At 36.8% G+C, this 25,252-nt stretch overlaps 1 protein-coding gene across 1 annotated transcript in view; it reads left to right on the forward strand.

Moving 5' to 3' along the window:
- Nucleotides 1-228: 228 nt before the first annotated feature.
- LOC136415041 (uncharacterized) overlaps nucleotides 229-25,252 on the forward strand; it is a 181,252-nt gene continuing 156,228 nt past the window's right edge. The window contains exon 1 of the mRNA XM_066399401.1: nucleotides 229-630. The gene's annotated coding sequence lies outside the window, so the exon portion shown is untranslated. The remainder of the gene's footprint in view (nucleotides 631-25,252) is intronic.

Consider the following 25,252-nt stretch of genomic DNA (forward strand, 5'->3'; position numbering starts at 1 on the left):
ATAGACTCATAGGGCCAATTCTCATTACCGCCGTCTCAAGTATATAATTATTACAATGGCAAACCGTATGATTGACCCTCCCGAGCCCGAAAGAGGGGGATGGCGGGCAAAATACAAAAACTCCCTCCCTGAACATTTCACCCTCGTCGCATGCAGCTGGTTCGGGTAAGTTCGGGAAATCCGACCGCGTTCACGACCCACGGCCTTACGGACGAGACGTAGCGGTAACATACAAAACAAATTCAGTTCGTATCCACCTCGGAGACAAACTTCGGTTGAACGAACGCTCGTTTCCGTATATCGCCGGTAAAAATAATGTTTATGTGAAAGCAAATTGTTAAATCATCGAACGAATTCGGTAATCGAAGGGCCTAAAGGGCGTTCCAGCCAACAGCACTTGCAATTTTTCCAGAGGTTGTTCCGCGAACCAGAACCAGGCAATGTTTTGGGATGTTTGTCGTCCGAACGAATGGGAATGGACCATTTATTGAACAGGCAACGTCACATGGGAGAAATACAGTGAACTTCTTTGATTTTACTCAAAACGGATCAGTGAGTAACTGGTGAAGTGTGAATGGTGCCCTTCTAGTGCTATTTTACTCTCAAGGATACTGGATCATTGAAATAAAGGTGGGGTAGATAGTAAATTTCTGTTCCATGGAGTTTCGATTGTTGTCGGTGCTGATGGTATCTCAGAGCGACATGTCGTAACTGCAAATTGAATGCACAGGTGGATAGCTCGCTTAAAATTGCCCTAAGAATCTTTTCACATATTGAGAAAATATTTAAAATTTCGAAAATTACTCGCTTTTTTGGGGGAACCGCTTTTGGTTTTTTTGAAAATAATTCAAAAACGAAAAAATGTAAAATCGTTTTGGAGACGGCGTTGAGCTGGCCATTAAATTTCTTTAAACTTTTCCTATTTAACATTTTTTCTAGCTCTTACAGTTCTCAAGATGTATGCCGGCCCAATTTGGGCCACACTGTACGTAAAACAATTAGAACGTACGGACATTCCTATCGGTTGTTTGCGCCTTTTTTGGTGGTTTTTAATTTTTAAGCATGTGTTGCCCATTTCACACACCAATAAAGCAAATATTATCATATAGTATTTCTTAATAAATGCCACAACAAATGGCACTTTAACTCTGGTACTGCAGGTATCGCATTTGCAATCTCTGATGAGCGATTATTTCTTATATTCACTGAAAGCCGGTTCAGATTCTGAATGAAATCTTATCCGGATTCCGTCCTGAAGCACTGTTTTTATTTAATCAAAATAAGATAAGTAGTCGGCGCGACATATGTAACTACACATCGATCTTCAAGAACCGCTCTACATAATGTGGGGATTCCTCTAACCATAACGACCCATAAAACCCAGTAGAAATCCTGTGAATTATGGTCCGGGGTTGGCTTATTGGTGTTAATTCATAGCGGGGTTTTCGTGCGAGTATTTCATGTTTGGTGTCCATCAACCATTAATTATTAATATTTGAAATAATGCCTAAAATTAAATCAACCGTGGATGAATGAATACCCGGTTATTCCCAATTGAAGTATGAGAACAACAAATTAATTTGCAGGGCCTGTATAAAAGCTTTAATCCGGTCGTAAATTTGAAACCGAGATCAAAATTATATTTTCTAGATTAACTGGGAGAAAACGCACAATAAATTCCGACATATTAAAACTGCAGTTCATTAACAAAATTTGAAGACAATGTAAAGTGGAACGCACAAACAGCAAACTTTTTTGGAATCAATGGCAAGCGAATCTACACAAATCGAACAAAAAGAATTTAACATTTAGTTCGTTTCTTGAAAAAAAACACAGGAAGATATATTTCGTCTGAGTCTACTTTACGCAAAAGCTGTGTTGACTTAGTTGACAAGGATATAATCGAACAAGTGCGCTAGATACATGGCGCACCTACTAATGGGAATGTTGAATGAAGATTGCCCAACTAGTGCGTTAATAATCCATTAGGAAAAAAAAACGCGCAATAATACCATATTGAGGTTTGTCCACGCCGAGTAAAGATTTTTTCCCAAGCCCTGTTTTTAGCGCAAAAAATATTACTAATGCTGCCCGATGCAGCCGCGTACATGCTAAAGGCATATTCAAATTAAAAAGTTTTATTGGAACACAATTTATTTTCTTTAGTAAATGGTTGGATAAGAACAAGAAAGATAGTTTTTTTGAAAACTCCTTTGAGCATTCAAATATCTCGGGACAAAATGTCCAGTGTGGCACACTTGACATTCCTCTTGAATCCGCAATTACGGTGGCATGGGGCATATGCTATTTGCTATTAACCGAAGCATTTTAAGGCGAACATATTACAACTTTCTGAATTTGACTTCAAGGCAATTGCGAAGTATCAAGAAGTTGTAAGAACGAAGTTGAACGAAATTTTGAAAGGGAAAATCTTACATTAATAGAAGCCAGGAAGGAGGCAATAGAAAAATTTTAAAATTATGCTACAAAAGTAGACCTAGGACAAATAATTTCTAATAAACTGACTGGAATTTTGGACAAAAATACAAGATGCAAACGGCTAAGTCCGACGTTATCAAAGGAGATGCGTTCAGAATCGTCCTGTAGATGCAACTTTTGTCCCTTAGTTTAAATATGCCCCAATTACTACGGTAGACAGCAAATGAAGCTTTACTCTTAGTAAAAATTTGAACATTTAGTTATTAATTTAATTAATAATAATAAAAAATAATTATCTACAAAATATAGCTTTACCGATTTTTTAAGATTTTATGTTGATTACCAAAAATGTAATTAATAAGATAACCTGAACTTGTAAGTTTTTATAATTAAAACATAAATATCAAATAAATGAATTGAAATGAAAAACAACGACCAACGCTATTATATTCCTACTATAAATATTAAAAGTGCAATGGAGGAAACTAACAAAGGAAATGAAAGAGAAAACAGCCATATCACAAATTAAACATAATCAGATTATTATCGACATTATTCAGGTAATGTGGCATTATTTCTTATTGTTAAGAAGAAAGAAATAAGGAAAGCAAGATATCTTATACCTGATGTAGCGATCTATTTCAGGAGATCCCGGAAGTCCTTAGAGAGAAATTGATAACTTGATTTGTCCTCTTGCAGGCCTTTGGCATGATTTGAATTTAGGTAGGGAATCCAGAAGGGTTCAACTTCCTTTAGGGCCAATAGATCTAACTTCTGGCAACATTATCTAGAAGATAATGTCCATGGCAGCCATGATACTAACAAAAGATCTGTCTTTGTTTTATCGCTTCGATAGAGGTTACTCTCTTGATAAAGTTACCTAGACGTTGATTTTTCATCACCATTAAAGGACTGAAACCGCAGATTCCGTAGCTGAGATCTTTTCCTGTTTAGAGGTATTCACATGGATGTTGATAGAAAAATACGGGATATTAACTCCCACGATATTAATACTCAGGTTACATTGAAACCAAGATTTAAACCTTAGTCTGACGATTAACGTTGGTATTTATAAAATATATGTATTATGATGGATTTTGCTGGTGGCAAAAGTAATAAAACTACACATAAAGTGAAAGAAAAGAAGACGGAGAAGATTAAAGAAACTATAGAAAAACCAAAGAAGAAAAAGATCAAAGGAACTAAAGAAGCTGAAAAAATTCTTACTAAAACTGTTTGCAATAAAATTATTTACGACTTTATTATTGAATGTGGCAATGGTTTGTTATTGCGTTGTTAAGGAAACAAAGGGACCATAAATTACTATTGACCCATTGATATGTAACCACTAACTACTGCAATTTTCGAGGCCAACACAGCATTACATAATTCTCTATCAACTCTCAGTAGAAACAAGGTTCGAATTGAAAATTAAAAACACGCCAGTCCCTTTGTAATCAGTTATTGCGAAATTTTGCATACCAATAAAAAAAAGCTAAAATAAATTAAATCTCATTGTTTAGGAACATTTACCTTTTGTGTTCAATGAATTGTAACTATAAATATTCCCAGGATCAGGTTATAGGAAGGTATTGTAGCAATCAGCATGGAGAGTTAAACTTTTTCTTGAAGGAACATGAAGGCCGATGATAGCGGTCCATTAATCAAATAATCTGCAATTAACCCGATGAAACAGATCAGAGTAACAACTCGTAAAAATCCTCATTGAACTGATACCACGACTTTTCCATATATATCTCGACGAATAAAGTATAATTTAACTGGATTTTGATTAAAGCAAATTGCATGACCATGATAGGTTCATCTTGTAGATGTTTGGATAAAGGCAAGGGACAAGGAGGGGGAATGAAAATTCATATTTGAACGGAATTTTGAAAGAATCTTGAATGTTAAATTGTTGTTTGTTATCGATTCATCCAACCATGTACCAATGTGAAAAACTCAGTAGAAAGGGATAAACACCACACATCCTGAGTCACACAGATTTTATTAATAAAACGCAACTGTTACCCAAAATAAAAAAAGATGACTACTAAGATATAAGTATTTACGTTTCTCTTTGTGTAATGATCTCAGTAATGATTCATATTAGGAAGTTTCTATGGAAGATTAGCTGAAAGATTAATGATACTTGCATGTCACTCCGAGGCTTGCATTGGTAACAAGGAGTTAGTAAATTCAATTCTCTTGCGATAACGTACCAGTAACGTTGCTAATATATTATGGATATCATTGTATGGTGTTTGAATCCATCTTAAGCCGGGGATGAAAGATGTTTTCGCAAGAGAAATTATTTAGGAAGATTGCAGGAGCTTAACTTTAAAGCAACACAGAAAATGTATTTTGAAGTGAAATTACTAATCTAGCTACCTACACTTAGATTTCAAAGTGGAAATTTCGGCGGTTATCTCCGATAAAATGTTTCTCAGATTCCGTCTTTGTGTAAGTTTGCCAGCCAGTTCACAACTGGCTTAAAAGATTTTTTTACTAGAAGTGGTAGTACATTAATTCGAATTCGGCTTCTGATTTTCTTTAGAGAGATTCTCTTTAGCACCACCGTTTTGCTATCAGAAAAGAAAGCAACACGATTAGATTTCTTCCTGAAAAATGTTTTTGAAACATAAATAAAGATCTATTAACAACAAAACGGTTAATCTCTTTAGGAATCTCTTTAGAGATTAACCGTTTAGTCCGAGGACTTGGCCTTAACTGGAATAATTCATGATATTATTTCTATATTTGCTACCACATGTTTTTATTAAATTAGGCATAAAAACTGATATATCCAACTCGCCAATTTAATAAGTATAAACCGTGCGGTCTTGTCTATTTAATTTTTTCATCGAGGAGCATTCCATGCATGCAGCTGACTGCTAAAAATGTTATTTTTAGGCCAAGCAATTATACCATTATCCTTCAAACTCTTACAGATATTTCAGTGCTTTCATACATCAAAATGCTCAGTAGTGAAATTAAAGATTAGGCGAATGCTGTTGTATTATTGAGTCGTAACAGTTCGTGCATATGTCCGGGTGGAAAGTGAGTACTTTCCATCTATCTGTACAGTGTACTAGATTTTATAAAATTATATTAAACTTAGCTGAAATAAACATAAATTAAATCCAAAATACAAAGAGACACGCATTGAATCATAATATCAACGTTGACGGTTTATTTGATATTAATTTCCATGGCAGTAAATTTAATTGCAATAGGGTGATGAAGACATTGTGACCGATTAGCTGGCTAGGTAAATAATGAGCCATATGCGTGTCATTATTACCTATTTTAAAATGTACTTTACAGCTTCCAAACACATCTAGTAATGGTTTTTTAGAGATAATAGTGAAAAAATAATATACACATTAAGTGAAAAGTATTATTTGTCTAAAAGGCCTGAAAAGATATACTTTTTACTTAGATACGTAATATCTATTTTCTTCATTATAATGAATGAATAGTTGAGCCTTTATCTCCTCAACTATTTATTTTACTGTCCCTGCTCGCTGTGAGGTCCAGGTGTCCTGGATGGTGCTACAATAAAATTTCCTACATTGCGGAACTTGTTCAGCTCATTTGCAGAAGCTTCTTTGTCGGTCAAGCTGACTACAATCCTCCGTTACTTCTCCTCAATGCTGCCTTTGTTGTATTCGATTGGAGATCCTCTCAGTTTCGTCTTCTAAGAAAAAAAGAATTAAATGTCTAAATTTCCAAATTTACACATGTAATTATCTTCCGTTTTATTAATTGTTCCCTAGTTTGCTTCGATGAATTATGAGAGAAAAGCTTTGATGGTTTTATGAAATTATAAAAGGGTAAGGCACAAAAGTTTGCTTCCCCAGGTAAGTAGGAAATTTTGAATTATTACTCAGGATATATATCAATATAATGGGGCAATTCCGAGGTTAATTTTGTTTTTTGTGCAAGAAATGTGCTATTGCTCGCCTAATCCTTTAATATTTACGACGTTATTTTCCTAACAAGCAGATGATGATAAATGTTTACATTAGTAATCAAACGAAAATGATTCACATGATAACCTACATTCAAAAGCCTTATCTTTGAATTTTTACCATCATGTTTGTTACGCTGTTACGCATCAGTTTATCATACCACAGTTTATTGATGAGTTTTCCTTAATTAAGTTGAAGTCAATTAGTGTTTTAATCGAATAATATGCGAGTAAACCAAGAGCAAATTTAAGACATTTTATAATTTTCAGAAGACTTTTAATTAAAAACTGATGGTGATTAGGAAACTTAATTTTAATTACCCAGAATATCAAGGTTCATGTTGGGAGCCTCACTCATTACTTTACGGAATTATACAAGGTTGATCCAAATGAATTGAGGTTAATTCCGGCTTTTGATATTCAGCATTCTTCGGATTTTTGGAGAAGGTTTGCTGGTACAGCTTTCCCAAAGTTCAGAATTTGTCTTCATTTTTGCAGGACCCATTTAGTTATTGAATAATGAATATCACACAAATTTGCGAAATTTTTCAACCATTTCAAAGCTTTTTTTGATTACCGAGATGGCAAATGAGGAGTCGTTGATCGAAAATGGGCCGGTGTCGTCAAGAAAGGGACGCTGACTGTTCAAAAAAGAGATCAATAGCGCGTACTAATCGTGCCTCCTTTTATTCACAGCAGTGAGATAGAGAGATAAAATAGTAGTTGGAGCAGAGACAAATTTCTTAAAACAAAATTAGACCTTTTCGGAAAAGGTGATCTGGCAGCTGATGACAGGGATCAGTCCGAACGAGATAGATGAAGACTAATAATGATTTCAGTCGAGCTGGAAATTTCCATGTTTCCTAAACAAAATTTTGAGCTAATTCTTCATAATACCGTGGTAAATTGAAAATGTTCAGTTTAATATCAATTTGGGGAATCAACGCTGTTCATCCGTCCCGTTCTTAAAGACCTTTCAAGCAAACAGGAGACCAAATAAATAACACCTAATCTGACACCTCCATGAAATCCTATGCTTTTCCTATTAGATCCATTAATAAGTAATGTAGACGACTCAATAAAGCATAAAAACAAAACCTGTTAGCATTTAACCGTGCAGGCCCGGTATCAGATGTTATGTGGCCTTGATGGACGACGACATACCAGCGAAGTCGCCTTTTATTTATGTTAAACTTTTGCCCTCCCACAGGAATGTAACGCGATACAAGACGATTTGTTTATCATCAGTAATCACTAAATCCTTTAGCAATTCTCAGCAATCGGAATGATTAGAGTAATTCATGCAGTAACCATTCTATAAGTAAAATGAAAATGTTTTATTGTTTATGGGGGAAACGTTGGGATCCGGTATACATTGATGTCGCCTGCAAACAGCGACGGACTGTCTGGGTATCTGTGCATTGCACTGTTTAAACACTGAAGTCAAATAGAAATGATTAGTAAGATCATAAATAGTTTTAAGTATGGTTCGATGTCAATGACCTGCACTCGGGTAAGTAGGTACTAATTGAACGAACCATTTGTTTACTTATTGCTCATTCGAAATAAAAAAAAACCTCCTAAGGGAGTGCTGAGGGAAATATGTCTGAAGGGGGCGTTTCGAGAAAAGCCCCCAAAGTAAGTAATAAAAATGAGTCATGTCGCCATAAATACCTAACCCGACAAACAAAGTTCCCATAATTCCTATGGAGAGCAACGCCCATTTCCATTTTCCTATTTTTGATTGCGAGTTACGATTGGAACATCGGGGACACATCTCGTCGTCCCGAGACCGAGGGTCCAAAATAATGGACTTCCTTGCACTATTCGGGATTCGGATTTAGCATAATCTGAAGAAGATTGGATTAAAAGGGATCGCAATGATCTATATAAGAAGTGCTTTTCTGTTGAAAGTGAAAGAGTTAGGCGGCAGCTAAAATCTAGCGAAAACACCCGTTTTGCCAGGGAAGTACTCTCTTCAGTAAGGACTAAGCAAAATTTGTGGAATTTTCATTTGCCGATTGATTTGGTATATCAGCAGACCGATGAAAGTACAGTAAGAGGCAAATCTGCGATCATCTTTTTAATTTCGCCATATGCGCCATGAATTACGAGTTGTAAACGAGTGAAGATATCAATCTTCAGAGCGGTGATGCCACAGCTTAAATGTTTTCGTGTCTTCAGCTGTAAAATGTGAGAGTAAGCTGTAGGCGATAATTTCAATTTTATGATGGTTTTTCAAATGAAACACCGGGTGTCATTCGTGAGCAGGGTACTTGAAAATGTAAAGTACCAGAATTCAGTAACATGGCTTTTCTTCGTTTCTTTTCTTGCGAACGATTCGAAGTGGCCTTCCTGACTTTCATACTGAAGAGAAGCATCATGGATGAATTGATCAGAATTGTTAACATTTTAATTAACCTCCTCCTCCCTCACGAGTTCACTCCGTGAAGAACCCAAATTCAACAATTCATCACGAATGTATTTTTCATTTGCCCTTTTGTCAGAACCCCAATGCATAGTTCCTGACTTCTTGACGCTGCTTAAGACTCTTTTTCGCCTTCTCTCGGTTGCTGAAAACTGTCTCTCCCTGAGGGCCATCATTCCGATTCATCTCAGCTTATCTCCGATGTGGCAAAAATTGTAAAATAAAAGTGACGTGACGCTGCACTAATAAATTAATCACTGTGAAAGCATTCCATTCATAAATCTATGGTGCGGGTTCCATATAAGGCAGCCCGTAAAAATTTACATTGTAACCTGGTTCTCGAGAGCCAAACAAAGGAAGTAAACAAACAAAGAAAAATAAGACTCATTCGTGATGTCACGAAGCACTTGCACCATCCGATTGCATAATTTAATGTCAACCGGTTCTGATTCATGAAATAAACGACCTGACCTGTGGTAGTTATTCTTCGAGTGGTGTTACTTTACTCAGCTGAAGACACACGCCTGACAGCTGTTGCTAAGGAAAAACGAGCTGGCAATCTTCTGCAAATCTAACAGGAAAACACATCATTTTGGATGTCATTTTTCCCCGTTTCCACTACAAATATATCCATAAACGTCGCTCTTCCGCTTTAAGGAAGAATCACAGACCAATAAAATCGGACTTTGCCACAGAATTTTCCAGGATTTTTTCGTGATAAATCACGTAAATCTTTATACTTATGGGCGCGCTTTCTTACTTGTCATATTAGAGCCGGTCATGATTCATATTTACCCCCAAAGGGTGGTGGAGTTTCGGGACGAATGGCATTTGCCAAAAACAAAGGTTCCAGAAAGCACGGGTTGATTGAATTTTCACTTCTTACGTGGAGTGTTTAAATGCTGCTGGAAAAAATTGCACTGATATTCTCCGTCAATGATATTCATATCGCATATTTTTTACGCAGTAGAGCGTCACTGAATCGCTTTCAACTTTTAAACCTTTTAATTCATTTTCGTTTTTTGCCCTTTTTAATTCAGCAGCAATCAATTTTTTTTTAGTTTAATTTACCATAAAATGGACATAAAAAAAAAATCGGTAAAAATCGTTTCGTCGAGCCTGATCATCAACACCATTCTTCGAATGCCTATGCCATTATGATGACTACTTTCTTCACTTTATACTAGCATCCTTCGAGGCACACATCGGAGAAACTTTAAAGAAATATTCTATCAAATTTCTTCAAGACCATCAGCAAAACCCACAAGAAAATTTGCCTGAAGGAACACGTAACTTCTTTAAAAAAGCGCAGAGTGTCACAACTTGCAGTTCAGCAAATTCCTCCTTCCTCAAGTTAAACTTCGAACTACTTAGATGTGAGTCCGATATGAGTTTTATGGCGAATTATTATGAGTACCGAAATCTGAGTCCATTTTGACTTTAAAAAATTAGATAGAGATGAAGATTCGCTTCTTCCATTTCTCTGGTCACAGATTCACTGATTGACGGTTTGGATCACTTCCACATATGGAAAATTTTTCCCAAGACTTACGAAGATGCACAATGTTTGGATATGCTAGAGCGAAAAATGCGAGATCACGTTCTTGCTCTCTTGATAGGAGCTTACTCCTCATGAGGCTATTCGTCTTTTGATTTTAGGATGCTTCAGGTAACAACCTCAGGCATCCTTTTTCAGAACACTATGCAGTTACAACTAAATGCACCGTTTCGCCACCGCGTGTTCTAAACTTATATTAAAAGAACATCATTTGGTATTCCTTACTTTCAGTCTAATTTTTTGCCTTTTTTGAATCCCTCATCTGTAAAAAGAAATTTAAAAATAAGTTAAAAAGTTAAAAAAAAGTTAAAATTTATGGTACTTCTGCAAGTTTGCTTCAGGTTCTAACATAAAAGTTTTCGTGTGTGGGAATTTGTGCCGTTATCTCAGTCTTGCGTGGGTCTTTACCGAGATAAGTAGATTTTTAATTAATGATCAACGCTGGCTCAAAATTTAATTAATAGTTACTAAAAAAGCATGAATTTTAATAGTTTTTATCCAAGGCCCCAGTGCAAAAACGTATATAAGCGGAAAAGACAACATGACCCAAATAAAAAGTCATTTATTTCCACTTTCCCGGGTTCCATATCATTTTCTCCCACAGAGCCAACCACTAAAAATTCATGAGCTATATTTTTATACCATTAATGCGGCTCCTTATAAAAGGGAACGTTGATCAAACATTTTTTCCCCGGGCCCAGCCGCGGGATGAATTTCATTTTTATATCCACTCCCGGCCATGTTTCATGCCTCAAATCCGGATCTCAAAAAGAAAAGATTAAAAAAGCAAACAAGCGTTAACGGCCAGCCTGACCAAGTGGAAATCGAACCGCAACTCACAGAAAAGGGGGCCGGGTGGGTGGGGCTCCCGGACTGACCGGAAAGGCGATCGAAGGAAAAAGTTGTGCGGAAGAAGAATCGGGAGTAGAATTTATGATTCGCTGGTATTTCTGGAGGAAATTTTGGAGCAATGCTTTTTTAATTGCCTTAGAGCTAGGGAAATTGTTTTCATGTGAATTAAGGGCAAATGTGAAACGAGGATAAATCAGGAGGTTTTGCGGGTCAAGACGAATCACGTCGTTAATCATATGACCCTAAATTGGTCATCCATGCAGATAATTAGTTCTAAACGGAAACTAGTCTCTGGCTGGCGATAAACAAGAAAGAGAGGCTCCTCTGAAGCGGTATCATTGACAAATGTTGCTGCTTGTTGCTTTTTAAAAAGTGTTTGTAAGTTATCCAATAACAATAAACATAAATAACAATAAATTTGATTAAAACCACGATAAAATCGATTCCCGTAGAGATGCAGGAAAACCTGCCGACAACCATCCAAACCATCACCTCATGAAATCTCTGTTTAATCCGAACCATTAGCCAAAGAATCATCTACAGTAAAATTCGTGATATTTCCGTACCGTGTTTCATCCTTCCTGACCCATTTTTTTCGTCGACTTTTGCAGGGGTTAATTGTGCGAACCAAGGACCCTGACAGTTATTTTAATAGCTACGTATCGTCCTCATAAAGACGCCGAATTTAAAATTCAAATTAACGTTACGACTAGAGTTTTATTTCATTTTTACGGTTTTATTTTGTCCGCGACTCGCTGATTTAACAAGTCCTCGTAAAGTGCCCGGTGATGACTTCTCTCCACGTTTTATATGTTAAATCGTGAATAGCTTCGTGAATTAACGTAAATTTATTTCTCTTAGAAAGTAAATAATACGAAACAATCGGTGGAAAAAAGACCATTCTTGAAAAAATAAATCGGAATCGGGGAACGCCGATAAATCAACATGGTTTCGGAGCCGGCTGATCGCAGCGAAGGATGTGTATAACCGGGAGGTGCACAGGCGAAGAACATGCTTTAAAGCCTGTGCCAAAAGAACAAGCTTGAAAAAAATCACAGAAAGAGACGTTAATAGTGCGACACTATGGCCTGTCCAAGCCCCAAAACTACACGTAAAAGCAAAGGAAAACTATTCATTCAGCCTCTCTTTCATCATGCATCTTTATTCGCGCCAAACTTTCAAGGTGACGCTGCCCTTACATAAAAACATCAACAAATCCATATTTATTATGAAAGGCTACGGGTACCGTCTGAAGCAGGTTCCGGCCGTAGTTCTTGAAGACTATCTACGAGTAAATGAGCCAGGTGCAAGGTTCGAGGCCATCGAAGCGAGGAATTATTGAAGTCCGAAACGCACCGATACGGGTTCGGGCAGACTGAACGAATGGGGTACCCTTGACGGTACCTCTGCGAACCAAGATTAAGTGCTTTCTCGTTTTTATTTGCCTCTGCTAGCCTGACATTCCTTGTATTATTGGGGACTAATGAAAGGATCATCTCAGAACTATCGCACGGTGCTTTGGATGCCTTTGTTCTGCAGATAGATAGCTCTACAGATGGAAAATAATTTGAGCGTTGAGGAGTGTTTTTACCAATGCCAGAACTACTTGTGCTGTAATATTTGACCTACGCCGCATAAACTGATGTTGTATCGAAAAGGAATTTTCGATTCTGGATGATTCGTCGTGTGAGCAATCCACATAAAACGATGCGTTTCAAGGAGTTATTCCACACTTACTTTTCACACAAAAATCATAACTGAACAGCGAACCAGGAACGATGAGCGGTCGGAAGGTTGTTGACTAAAACCAAGGAAGAACTGATTACTGGACTGGTGATGGTGCCTATGTCCTTTCGTGATGCTTTACAAAGTTCTGGGACGTGACTTGAAGAGAGACTAGGAGGAATCTCCTTGTGGTCTGTTGATTATGATTCGTACTTCTAAGGGAACCTCACGGAAGTATGAAATACTACTGAACTTCGAAGGGAACCGACAGGAACACTGAATAATGGCTTAACATTAAAGGAGACCTGAAGTAACCTCGGAAATTGCCACTCAAATTGCAAGGGGACTTCCCACTAATAAATTGGCAGTAATCAGTATTTTCGCAATTCTGAGGTTATTCAACTTTGTTATCAATCCGTCCGTTATCAAGCGAGAATCATGAATTGTCGGAAAAATTACAGTCGAACTGGAAACGATTGGGGACATAAGGGATCCTTCATTACTGGATTAAAATCGATAAGAACCGAAAATGTATTAATTTGAACCAATCACATGACTCGACCTAAATTGGCAATATTGATTGTGATTATGTATAGCTCATCAAGGTTCTTATCATTTTCGCTGTTTATTTTCTAAGAAGTTGCAGTACGTCGCCGTTTAAAGGGGAGGATAAGAAACTCGTCAGTGATAAACATATAAATCAAAATTCCTACCAAAATGTTCTGGTGAACCATAAAAGCAGAGTACTAATTGAGAGAGATTGAAGCTCAAGTGTATCACCACAAATGTAAATTTAGAGTTTTTCGGGGTAGTTATGATGAGTGCCCCGTCTCTAATAAATATCGTATTGTGGATTGCTCACAATATCTTTCAAATGATTTCATCCTTTAATGGATTGACGACGTCTGCATTGCTGCAACGTATTGTTAAGATAAACCAAATGAATTGCGTATAATCTACTTGAAAAGGTTTCGGTGTGCGCGTAGCAACTGATGAGTTAAAAAATATAAAAATATATTGTAATAAAAAAAATAGCACTAGGAAAAATATTATTGTTGAAAACTGTACAACTGATCATTTTAGAAAAATAGTGCCTGTGGCAACAACGGGCAGCTTGTTATTGGATCGAGGACGATTTCCCATTTAAGTGCGCAAAATTTCACAATATTCCTGTATCTATCAATGGTTTGCGATATGTTACTCCTTATGTTTGGATTGTATTTTCGAATAGAAATACCATTAAATTATAATATGTTATGAATTAGGTTCATTCGCACTGCACTCATTACACTAACTTTTTTTTGTTATATGTGGAAGTTGGGAAAACGCGTTTACACATTCCAGACGATTGGTAGTTCGGTCTGGTAATGTGGAACTCATTGACAAGCTATTGCTGAATACCCACTAAAACCCTCTTTCCACTATTCACCCAATAGTCCACCTGAAACCGCCATCAAGCATTACTTCGAGTGGAGGGTGGTTATAAGATTACTCCTTCTCCTGGTTCCTATTGAGTTCTGATTTTCTTATCTTTATGTTCATCATCATGTTGCACATAACTTCCCACTCCTCCTTTGATATCAGCAGGAGTTTCGATAGGTTCCTCTTCGTGTCTTCCTCTCCGCATTTCTCTGCCGCTGTACTCTTTTCCATCGTTAAGTTATCACAATGGAAAACAGTGTGTTTAGCATCAACCCTCTCCCCGCAGAACCAGTCTTCTCAGTTCATCTTCTTTTTTATTTAATGGAGGTATGTCCCAAAGAAGCCATGCCCCGTCATCGCCTGAGTAAGGAAGTAGTTCGTCTCTCCTCACTTGCGGTGCTTCTATCCGGCCACGCTTCTGACGAAACCCCGTGTCCATCTCTCATTTTGATTCCACCTCTTCTGCCATCATTCCATCAACTCCTCACGGTAGGCTGCTCTCTCTTCCTTGGTTTTCCCGTAGCTCTTTGCTCTTCCCGTTGTCTGAAAATCTACCAATGGGATTATTGCACTTGCCTGAACTAGCCTAGCTGACCGGTCTACTGACACTAGATCAAGTAATTTAGCTCCTTCAGCTACGACTTGGTTGTCACTGTCCTTCATTTTTAAAAATTACTTTATGGCAGCATTAAGTAATGTTTTTGGTTCAATATCTATCCAACTCACAGTAGGTCTACCCAAAGTGACATTAATACAATTTACCTAATTGAATAATAACCGTATTAAAGGACATATTGTGACTGGATTAATACGGACAAGAGTAATGTCGACTTCAATTCTCCTAATGGAAAAAAATGGCCGTAAACATCAATAAAGATGAGAAGTGAGAGTGGCTGCCACGTAGGGGCAATGCTATTGCGAAGCAATAAAATAATTCACACTAGGTGTACGGATGCAATAATCCACCTTGAAGCCTCGAAGCTGGCTCTGTAGTAAAACGCGGAATCCAATTAGCTTTATTAGTTTTCTTAATTGAAAAGGTGGGGAACTAACTCGAAGAACATCTAGGAGAAAACGGGATTTAATGATGCATGAGTTCCTTGGCGGAGGCGTCTCGGTATTGAAATCTCATCATATACGAGTGCGCTTTGCGATTGGACTCTCGAGAATTCTATCGAGAGAAAGAAAATTCGAAACCAATTCAAAGAGCTGACCTTACGAAAAGTTTCGCAATAAAAGCCGCGCTATAAAACGCAGAAAACATCCTCCTCCTCAGAAATATAAAGGGAGTCTACATCTGACACTAATGGCGCTCATTTACATTTTCTCAACTTTCGATGTCTGCTGAGATCACAAAAATGTGCATCTTTTATATAAATCTATTATTACATAGGGGGCGAAGCGTACGATATATTTTCCATTTCGGGATGTTTCCACCTTTCCCTTTGTGTCCATTACGTATTCAGACAACATCTTGTGATGGAGTGAAATGTTTCTTGAATTTTGCTCGGGGAAAGAACATACGACGGGCGTTTTTTTTTTGTTGTTTTACTCGGTTTCACCTCAGAACCGATATTTTTCTGTGGGATATTTAATTTCTCATAGCGAACAGAAAGAAAGGCCACATATGAAGTTTCGTGATATTCAGAAGTGACGTATTTCTACGTCTCATAATACGTAATAGAGTATGAATTACCTCTTCGTACAGAGTGAAACGACCAAATGGAGTAAATTCAATATCTGTTCTAATAAAATAGTGACTCCAGCTGGAGTCTAAAAGAATGATGCACATACTGAAGAATGGTATCAAACATATGGAGATTTTTGTTCATAACGTACCGCGCTGCACTAAATTGTCCTCAACTTGTTAACTTTTCAACAAATTATCATTTTTAAAAAATTCAAAAGCAGCATTAAATAGGACATAAAATACTATATTTTAATTTTTGGTTATTTTTTCAAATGTTGCTTACGTCACCGGTAGCGCAACTGGTCGATTTTTAAAAAATTGAAATATGCGTCAAGTGACACCTCAAATTAAAGGTTTATAAAAACTACACTCAATAGTTTATTGAGATTCAAAATTTATCGATTAGTTTTTGAGAAAAATAGGCATAAATTTGTCAAAAACTGAAATACAAACTCAGTTAAATAGTACATAAACAATGAAAAAACTTGTTTGTTGATAGGAAATTTGTTTGTTTGCCATTTTGCGCTCACAAACAAGTTTTTTTTTATAAATAAATAAATAAAATGAATAAAAATAAATAAATAAATAAAAATAATCAAAGACTGTTTGTGAGCACAAAATCCAAAACAAACCAATTTCCTATTAACAAAAACGCTTTTTAATTGTTTACGTTCCATTTAACTGAGTTTGTATTGCAATTTTTACAAAATTTATACCGGTTTTTCTCAAAAACTAATCGCTAAATTTTGAATTATCGTACACTATTGAATGTAGTTTTGAAAGACCTTTAATTTGAGGAGCTACTTGACTCATTTTACAATCTTAAAAAATCGGCCATAAACAAACGTCAAAAGACAGGATTTTTTTGCCCTATTTATTTAATGTTGCTTTTGAATTTAAAAAAATTAATTAAAAGGTTAACAGGGAAGGGAGAATTTAGAATCGCGCAGTATAGTGCTTTGGGTGTCCCAATTACGAAAATTTAAAAGTTTAAGACTTGGTCTGAAAAAAATGGTATCTCTCTTAAAAGTGAGGAATCCGGGTGATTTTATAAAATTTGAATAATCGAAAGTCCACATCTGAAACTTGAGAAGGCCGGAAAAAGTGATAGGGAACACTTCAATTCTTTGCTGTTTTAGGTTTTTTAAAAAAAGAAATGAACTGATTGAATACCGTTAGCACGGTGTGATAAGTCCAAATTTCCTGGTCGACAGATAAAAATCGCGTTGCGTGAGTCCCAAAATGTTTTAATTAATTGAAGAAACTTCTAAACATGAACAATTAGAAAAGTCGCAGCACAGTTTAACAGCCCAAAGTCATACTAAACAATGTTTGAAAATCAATGAAATATGATTTTTAAAAATCCCTTAAAAGTGCCCCTTCCCTTCACATTTAGGACCTAAATTTTTGAGCATTTCCAAAATTTTTGCGCTTTCTTGGTAAACCGAGTGGATTGTTCCAGAAGATCTGTTATTGGTTTTTCATATTGGCATCAAAATTCTCCTCTCTATGAGGTTCTACAGTAACGCACCTGACTTGCAATCAAGATAGTATCACCTACGAAAGAATGACGTTAATAAGAAATTCCAAAATTTGGAAAGCTTTCAATATTTCGGAAGTGCTACCCAGCGGCATACCTCTAGAATAATAAATCCTTTGGATTTTATCCGGGTTTTCCTTAGGCCGGACGGGTCTCGGGAAAGGAGATAATTGTTAACATAGAAAAATTACGTTTTTTTCTTCTACTAATCATTAACTTATCATTCGTTCATCATGAGCTGAACATGAACTACCGATATCTGATGTCCATACATAATTGTAATGTACTTTTTGAATAACCAATAACAACTTGAAGGTTCTAACTATTCGCATTCGGCCCATCCATCTCTTCTACTAGCAGTTCGACCGTTTTTGAACATGGGGTAGTTTAACCTTTGCATCAGTGCGTCTACCTGCACCCCATACCTTTAAATGCGCCATAAGCTTAAAACAGCCGGCAATGCATATGCATAAAACTGAGCACTGCCTAATCCGCACATAATAAGCCCATAAAACTTAATAGAAACTGCCCCGCAACACGTGCCTCCCCATGCATGCGTAGTCCCATTGATCATGGGGCTTTGAGGCCGGATTACCATAGTTTTTGACTGCGTTGGCCCGATAAGACTAAACGGTGTTAACCGAGGCGTTAGCCCGATATTGGGTCTCATGAAATACTGGTTTTTAAACCTCTTCTTACTGATAACTTAAATTCAAAAACTTATCAGAACATTGTTGAAATCATTGGGTATTTTCTGTCTTTTTCACGTTCGTGTATTTTCGTTCAGTTTTCATGCTTATTCCACCAGGTTAGTTCCGGCTAGCAATGAAAATAAAACGCGATTTTAGGGAAAATTTTAAATTCTCGAATTTTCCGCCGGTTCCAATTATAAAGGTCGCTTTGGATCGAAGGACGTATTGTGCAAATATGGGTCACCCAATTAATAGGAATCTGAAATATGGCGGTTGAAAATTGCGCCAACAGACGAATACTTTCGAGTAATTAGCACACAAATTGGGAGATAATTGACTGGAACGAGAGGAGGACGAGAAAAAGAACGGTCCAGGATTTTTAATTAGAACTCGTGCAAATATCCCAGAGAAAAGGGGAAAGTCTTGGCAGCTGTGTTTTTTTTCATTAACAAGAGACCCAAGAGAATGGTAGGTTAACCTAAGGCCCGGTTTGACAATCGCAATTTTAGTGACGCTTAACAATATTAAGTCAATAGACAATTAGGGGATCCGGTATGTGGGAGGACAATGTGTGGCGAAGGCCCCATGTTCATGCGTGGATCAACAAGAGGCCCAAAAAAATTTTTTAGACGGATATGGGCATTTTTCGAGTCGTAATGTGGAAAGTCGACAGCCTTTCCAAAATCTTAGGAATTTTCCAAATATCCAGGAATTACAGCTGTATTTCTCACAAGGAATTAGTTTTTAACACAATTTTTTAATTGGAAATTTGAAGGTTCCAAAATTGAGAATTTCACCCAATAAAACACTAAAAAAAATCCACAGAAAGTAGCCTGGTTCAGATTAAGTCTTCTTCATTCGGATATTTTATAAGACTCTACTGGAGGAGCTTCTGCTGGCCTTAGGACTATTTTTTTTAAGCAAAGATAGTCAATTGGAAATTTGGGGATTCTGAAGTTGATCCCATAAGAGCCAAAAATAAAAGTGAAATATTCTTTGGCTCAAATAACAACAAAACGTTGTGCCCAGCAGTAATGATGTTCTTAGGCAACGTTTGCTGTCTAACAATTGCAGACAGCAAGTTCAGAGAGTGGTGGGTGGTCGACTTCATTTTAACACAATTTCCCTGATTTTTCATTACTTAGAACCTGGAATGCGTATCGAAATTTACGCTTTAAGGTGGACCAGACTTTAAGTTGGCCACTCTCTATAAAAATGCATATTCCCCTTATCTCTCCCAGATTTGGAGATGCCGGTATAATTTTCCATGCCACTTCTGGAAATTGTAGTCTAAGCAATTTCCAGACTACTTCAACTAAATTTGATGGAAGTGCACTTTAAGCAGAATAGGGTTCGTAAAATTTATATTTTTTTTCAGTTTAATTGCGATAGTTCCCCGAACCACCTATCACAAGTAGATAGGAAAAATCCATTGGGGACCTAAAGCTGCTGGTGTCAACTCTGATCAGAGTTATTATATTTCTGATTGCTATTTGTGTATTAAGATGGCCAAGTGGTATATGGCCACTCGACGAGAAATAATGAAATCATCATTTCCCTGTTTAATGGCACTAAGCGTTTCGCAAAAAATGTATCTAATGGCACAATTTCTCAGGGGGGCACTAATTCCTAGTGCTTGAACAGCCACATCATGAGCGGTGCGTTATCGGAAACAATGCACATTGATCTCAATCATGTTTACATGAAACCATCAAAAATCGATAGAATACGAGAAGGGACTTAGATGTCCCAAAACACAGGAAACGTTGTTTGTCCTCAGCCACGCAAACCACTCGGATTCCCTCTGAAAATACGGTTGACTAATTAAATTTGTCGGGCCCTACGCCCTGGAAAAAAATCCGCCGTGAAAACAACCTAAATAAAGGACTTTATCGGCTTTTATCTTGACGAAATGGGACTGTTGTTGTTCAGGACGTGTTTCGGACCTTATTTTATTTACTTAATAATCCCTTCTTGTCTGTCGCACTTTCGACAATCGCAATGATTCCTAATACCGAAACAATGGACGATTCTACAAAAAGTAGACAACTAGAATAAGGGCGATAAACCAATTTGTTCAAAAGGCAAACAGCTTTAATCGCCTTAACCGGCAAAGAGTTTTAGTGTTTCTAACTGAAAGAAAAATAGCTCTTTGCATAGAGCAATTTAAGCTAAAACCGACGTACCTTGCATTTGTATCTCGACCAAAAAGGAATGTGTTTCGGTCTAAAAAGCTTTTTAAAACTCGGGAACGACCTATTTGCCTTGCTTTAAGCTGCAGTTAGAGGATAAATGCGAGATAAATAGTCGTTAAAAAAGATGAATTGGGGCCAAAATAAAGATAAGGGCTCCTGGTATTGTTGGTCTAACTGCCAATTGGGATGGAGTTATTTTAAACGCGGATAAGTGTCATTAGTTTTTTTACTCTGAGCTTTTGGGGGACTTTATTTGCGGGGATTTAAGCTGTGAAAATTGGTTTATTCAAATCTGATTTGCAGTTGAAGTCTGGTTGGTCGTAGTTCGCGATATTATGATCGAGATGGAAAAGATCAATGTCCTTAAGAGGAATCATAATTTTCGTTAAGGGCGATTTTTAAGCGTTTTTCAATTTTAATTTTAATTGTTTTAATCCCACAAAATCCGCTTCCTCTAGACCCCACTTAAAGACAATATTATAATTGTCTGTTGTTTTTATAGCATTTGCTTTGCTTCTATTCCGAACGGAACACTCTAGATCGGACATAAATGACATGTCAGAACTGTTGTCAAGTGTCATATTTGACATCAGTAATCGTAAAACGTCGCCTGTCAGGCATTTCTGACTTTTGTCAAAATCTCAATTTCACTTCGAAATCGACTTGACCTAAACGAATTGAAAATCGGCGTGGAAGCTGACACAAATTTGAATACTGAAATCGTTTTCAACTTGTTTGGAAATGTAGTAGGTATCTCGCCTACAAAACGATGGGGGATCTTTTACGATTTGACAATTTTTTGTTTAGGGAAATAACAGTATCAAACCTATAAAATATTTCCTAAATTTATCCCGCTTCGCAGTCCCAAAAAAAAACTTGAGGTAATTTTTTATGGAGCTTTTAACTCCCGATCGTCATGGCTCGAACAATGGGGTTATTGATACAGCCGGAATCGATGGGTGGCGGCATTCTTTTTGCTCGTTTTCAGAGGGGGATTCACGGATCAGTGTGTTTTTTGCGAACTGGATAGGATTGGCGAGTTAGCGAAACAAACGACCTACTTTTATTTCCCTTTTCGCCGTGTAGTTAATACGCCTCCGAGGAATATTCACCGGTTCCGACTGGCTGTAAGGAGGAAATTGCCATCCCTGAAAAAATCTTATATCCTACCCCCATCATACATACATACAAACGTTTTGAAATGCCTGCTGCTACCGATTCCAGCCTTTTATGAATATCGGCTATGCTCCTGGATATTTTCTGCCAGTATTTTATTTCCATTTCGTCGACAAGAAAACATATGCCCCATCAGGTATTCGTTGTTTGCACATATTTTAGTTTGCCTTTGGATATTTACCTGCATCATTGGCGTACCACTTTTTCCATTTTATCAAATAACAAAAGCAACGGACCGTAGACGAAAAAGCAACGCCGAAAAGATTCTGTCGCTCTTTCCCAGAAACTGGATTTTTTACGAGCAAAGCATTATCAGTGTTATTTGGGTTTTCATTTCACTCTACATATTTATACCTTTAATAAAGAAGAAAATTACACGGCAAGGGGCAAAATGGGGATTTGAATACGGGATAAGGGTTAGCAAACTGATTTTCGTGTTTTCCCCATTTGCCTCTCTATTCTCTGGGGGGTGGGGGGGAGGTCTTAGCTTACCTCATGATGAGCTGAAAGTTCAGGTAATAAGCGAAATTGTATTCTAAAATTTCTAAAAAAGTATCTGCTGTACCAAAATCCCGATTAAGGAAAATTAGAGCCCGTTTCTGCGACTGGTCTTTGTAGTTCCAGGGGTTTCTGTGACCCGGAGAGCCGTTTTCAGGTTTCCAGTTTCAAACTCCATATCGTTAAAATAACAGCATAAAAGCAGAGATACACGGGCACACATACAAAGGAGCGACACTGCCCCGGTGCCATAATAGCCCTGCTGCCGGAACAAATTGAATTTCGGAAGAGGAGCTGCCTTGCCAATACTAGAAGGTTATAATGCGTATTGTTCGTACGCAAAAATAGTTTTGTTTTCTATTTTCGGGAAATTATACGTGTGGAATTCAGAAGACTTGGAAATGTGAAAATTGGTTAACAGCGTCGATAACTCCCGAAGTAGGTGATTCTGCTGCAATCTCTGACAAAACGTTGACAAGAAGATAAACCCATCAATCCTGAACTTTGGGACGTCCAGTATGGTAAAAGAATATACTAAAAAAGTAATTCTCCCATGCAGCACTTTTTAGCCTCTAGACAAGCGGCCGCTCGCGAAGCGACAGAATAATCATTAGAGAGAAAATATTGCTGAAAACTTTGTTATTTACTAAGAGTTTATGTAATATGTTATGTATAAGATGTCGCAGGAACAATGCTTCGAATGAGGGTGACATGTTAGCGGATAAGAGAATAAGGCACTTCAGCCAGATATGCCTTATAAAAAAGATGCTTATTTTTGTTCTACAGAATATGTAGTGTAGTGGCGCCATCTGTCGCTGAGCGAGGCACAAAAAAGTGACTTTCCTAGCAGTACTGATAAGTACAATATTTTTATTTAATTTTTTTATAATAGGCCACCAGATCATCGGACTTTCAAGAGACTTTACGACAAGCTGATTGAGACTGGTCCATTCTGCTAAAAAAAAATTCTCACTGTAGATCAAAAAGGGGAAATCTTTATCGGAGCACTGGGGGGTCCAGAGACGAGAACCAGACGTATCTCTGAAGTGATGGGGGTCAGCAAATTGTAGATTTCTAGACTTGCATGGAAAGAGAAGTTGCTTGCATTTTGAATATACAATTTGTCCCAGATAAGGACGAACAGCATGGGGATTTCCAAAACTGTAATAGGTACGAAATCGCTTAAATTAGGAAAAAGTTGCGCAATATAAAGAAAATTAATAATGTGTTTTTATACCGGCTAAATCACTAATGGTTACGAAAATGTCCGAAAAAAACGAATTTGGCGGTTTTCATTTTTTGCAAATATCTCTTATACGGTTACAGTTAAAGAAATGAAAGTTTTACATTATTAAGACAATTTTTTGAGAACGTTTTAGCAATATTGCCAGTTTTCTTGTTAAATCCTTACTTTTAGAGACAAATTGTTAAACATTTAATTTTCCTTTAGGCGTTATACCGAATATTTACATTTTTAAAATCGTTATAAATTCCCTTTTCAGCCATATACTACATTTGGTATTTCTCTCAGAAATTATGAGTTATAGCCATTAAAACATTTTCGGTTAGTCGGTGTTGATTTTGGCTTACAGCGATGGTACAGATTAAATAAATAAATGCTCTGGAAACGTAAAAAATATTTTAAAGTTGTAAAACCTTAAATTTGTTTGACGTGTGTATAATTACGGCTCAAATTTTCTTCTCCAATGAAGAGAAATTTGATATGTTGTCATGCTGCATATTATGTCACAAAAATTGTGTAGACGCTAAACCTATGCACATATTTAAATCAGATCCCAAAAAGAAAGCAACCCGGAAAATCTATATTTAGAAGACTGGTGTCTAATTTGAAGGAATAGGCCTCGTTTAAGTATTTATTTATTTATTCTGTATCATTGTTATAAGTCAAAATCATCAAAATCAAAAAAGTTTTTGAGAGAAATATCAAATATGATACATGGCTGAAAAGAGAATTTTATGATGATTTAAAAATATATATATTTGATATTGCGCCCATATGAAAAGCAAAAGTTTAACAATGTATCTTTGAAAGTAAGGACTTTACAAGAAACTGGCAACGCTGCAAAGAAGTTCTCAAAAAATGATCTTAATAATGTGAAACTTTCGTTCCACTAACGGTAACCGCGTAAGAGTTATTTTAAAAAAACGAAGGCCTCCAAATTCGTTTTTTTTCTCGGGATGCCTTTGTACCCATTCGGAGTTTAGCCGATATAAAAACAAATTATTAATTTGCATTAAATCTCGTAAGTTTACCCTAATTTAAGAGATTTTGTATCTATTACCGTTTTCGAGATTCCCATGCTGTTCATCCTCATTTGGGACAAACTGTGTAAATCTGGATATATAGTAATAATACAACACATGAATGAATATGTGTTTTTTTTACGTTTTTTTAAAATTCCAGCATATTTTTGTGTCCCCCAAAAAGCAATGAATTTTTTGTAAAAATACGACAAAGAACGATCGGGGTAGTGTTGAAATCAAGTTGGTTTAGTTTACATTTCGCATGAGCACACCATGACGTAAGTCCTCGTGCAGTAAGAAACCATATAGTACGCAAACTCTGTTTGGATTTCGCCACGCGCATACATAGATTTATCGGCATTTTATGGGTGTTTTATATTTATGCGGCTCACACGAGACGTAAATATAGACATTTAATGGCTTAATTTTAGGTTGCAGAGAGAAAGAGCGGAGCTAATAGCCCTAACAGTTTCAAAAAGGCGTTAAAAAGTGTACCTGAATAGGTTTAGGGTGTTTCCATTTCGGTATTTATGGACAAAACAACCGCATAAAAGAGCACTGGTCTACGGCTTTTTATTTTACAGCTCCGGGCACTTTACACTAAAATGTTTTATGGGAAGGGTGAAGTTTAAAAATTGAACGAGAGGGGGATAGAAAAAAATTTAACGCAAAGAGTATTGGCCCTAAAATATTAAGGGTTTTCTATGAGGAATGAGTGCTATCGTGACATTTAATTCGTTGTATTTACTGCGCTTGAAAGGGAACATCAAAACAAAATTACCACCTAAAAAATAATGGC

Source organism: Euwallacea similis, chromosome 19 (assembly GCF_039881205.1).
Source record: "Euwallacea similis isolate ESF13 chromosome 19, ESF131.1, whole genome shotgun sequence".
Lineage (NCBI taxonomy): Eukaryota > Metazoa > Arthropoda > Insecta > Coleoptera > Curculionidae > Euwallacea > Euwallacea similis.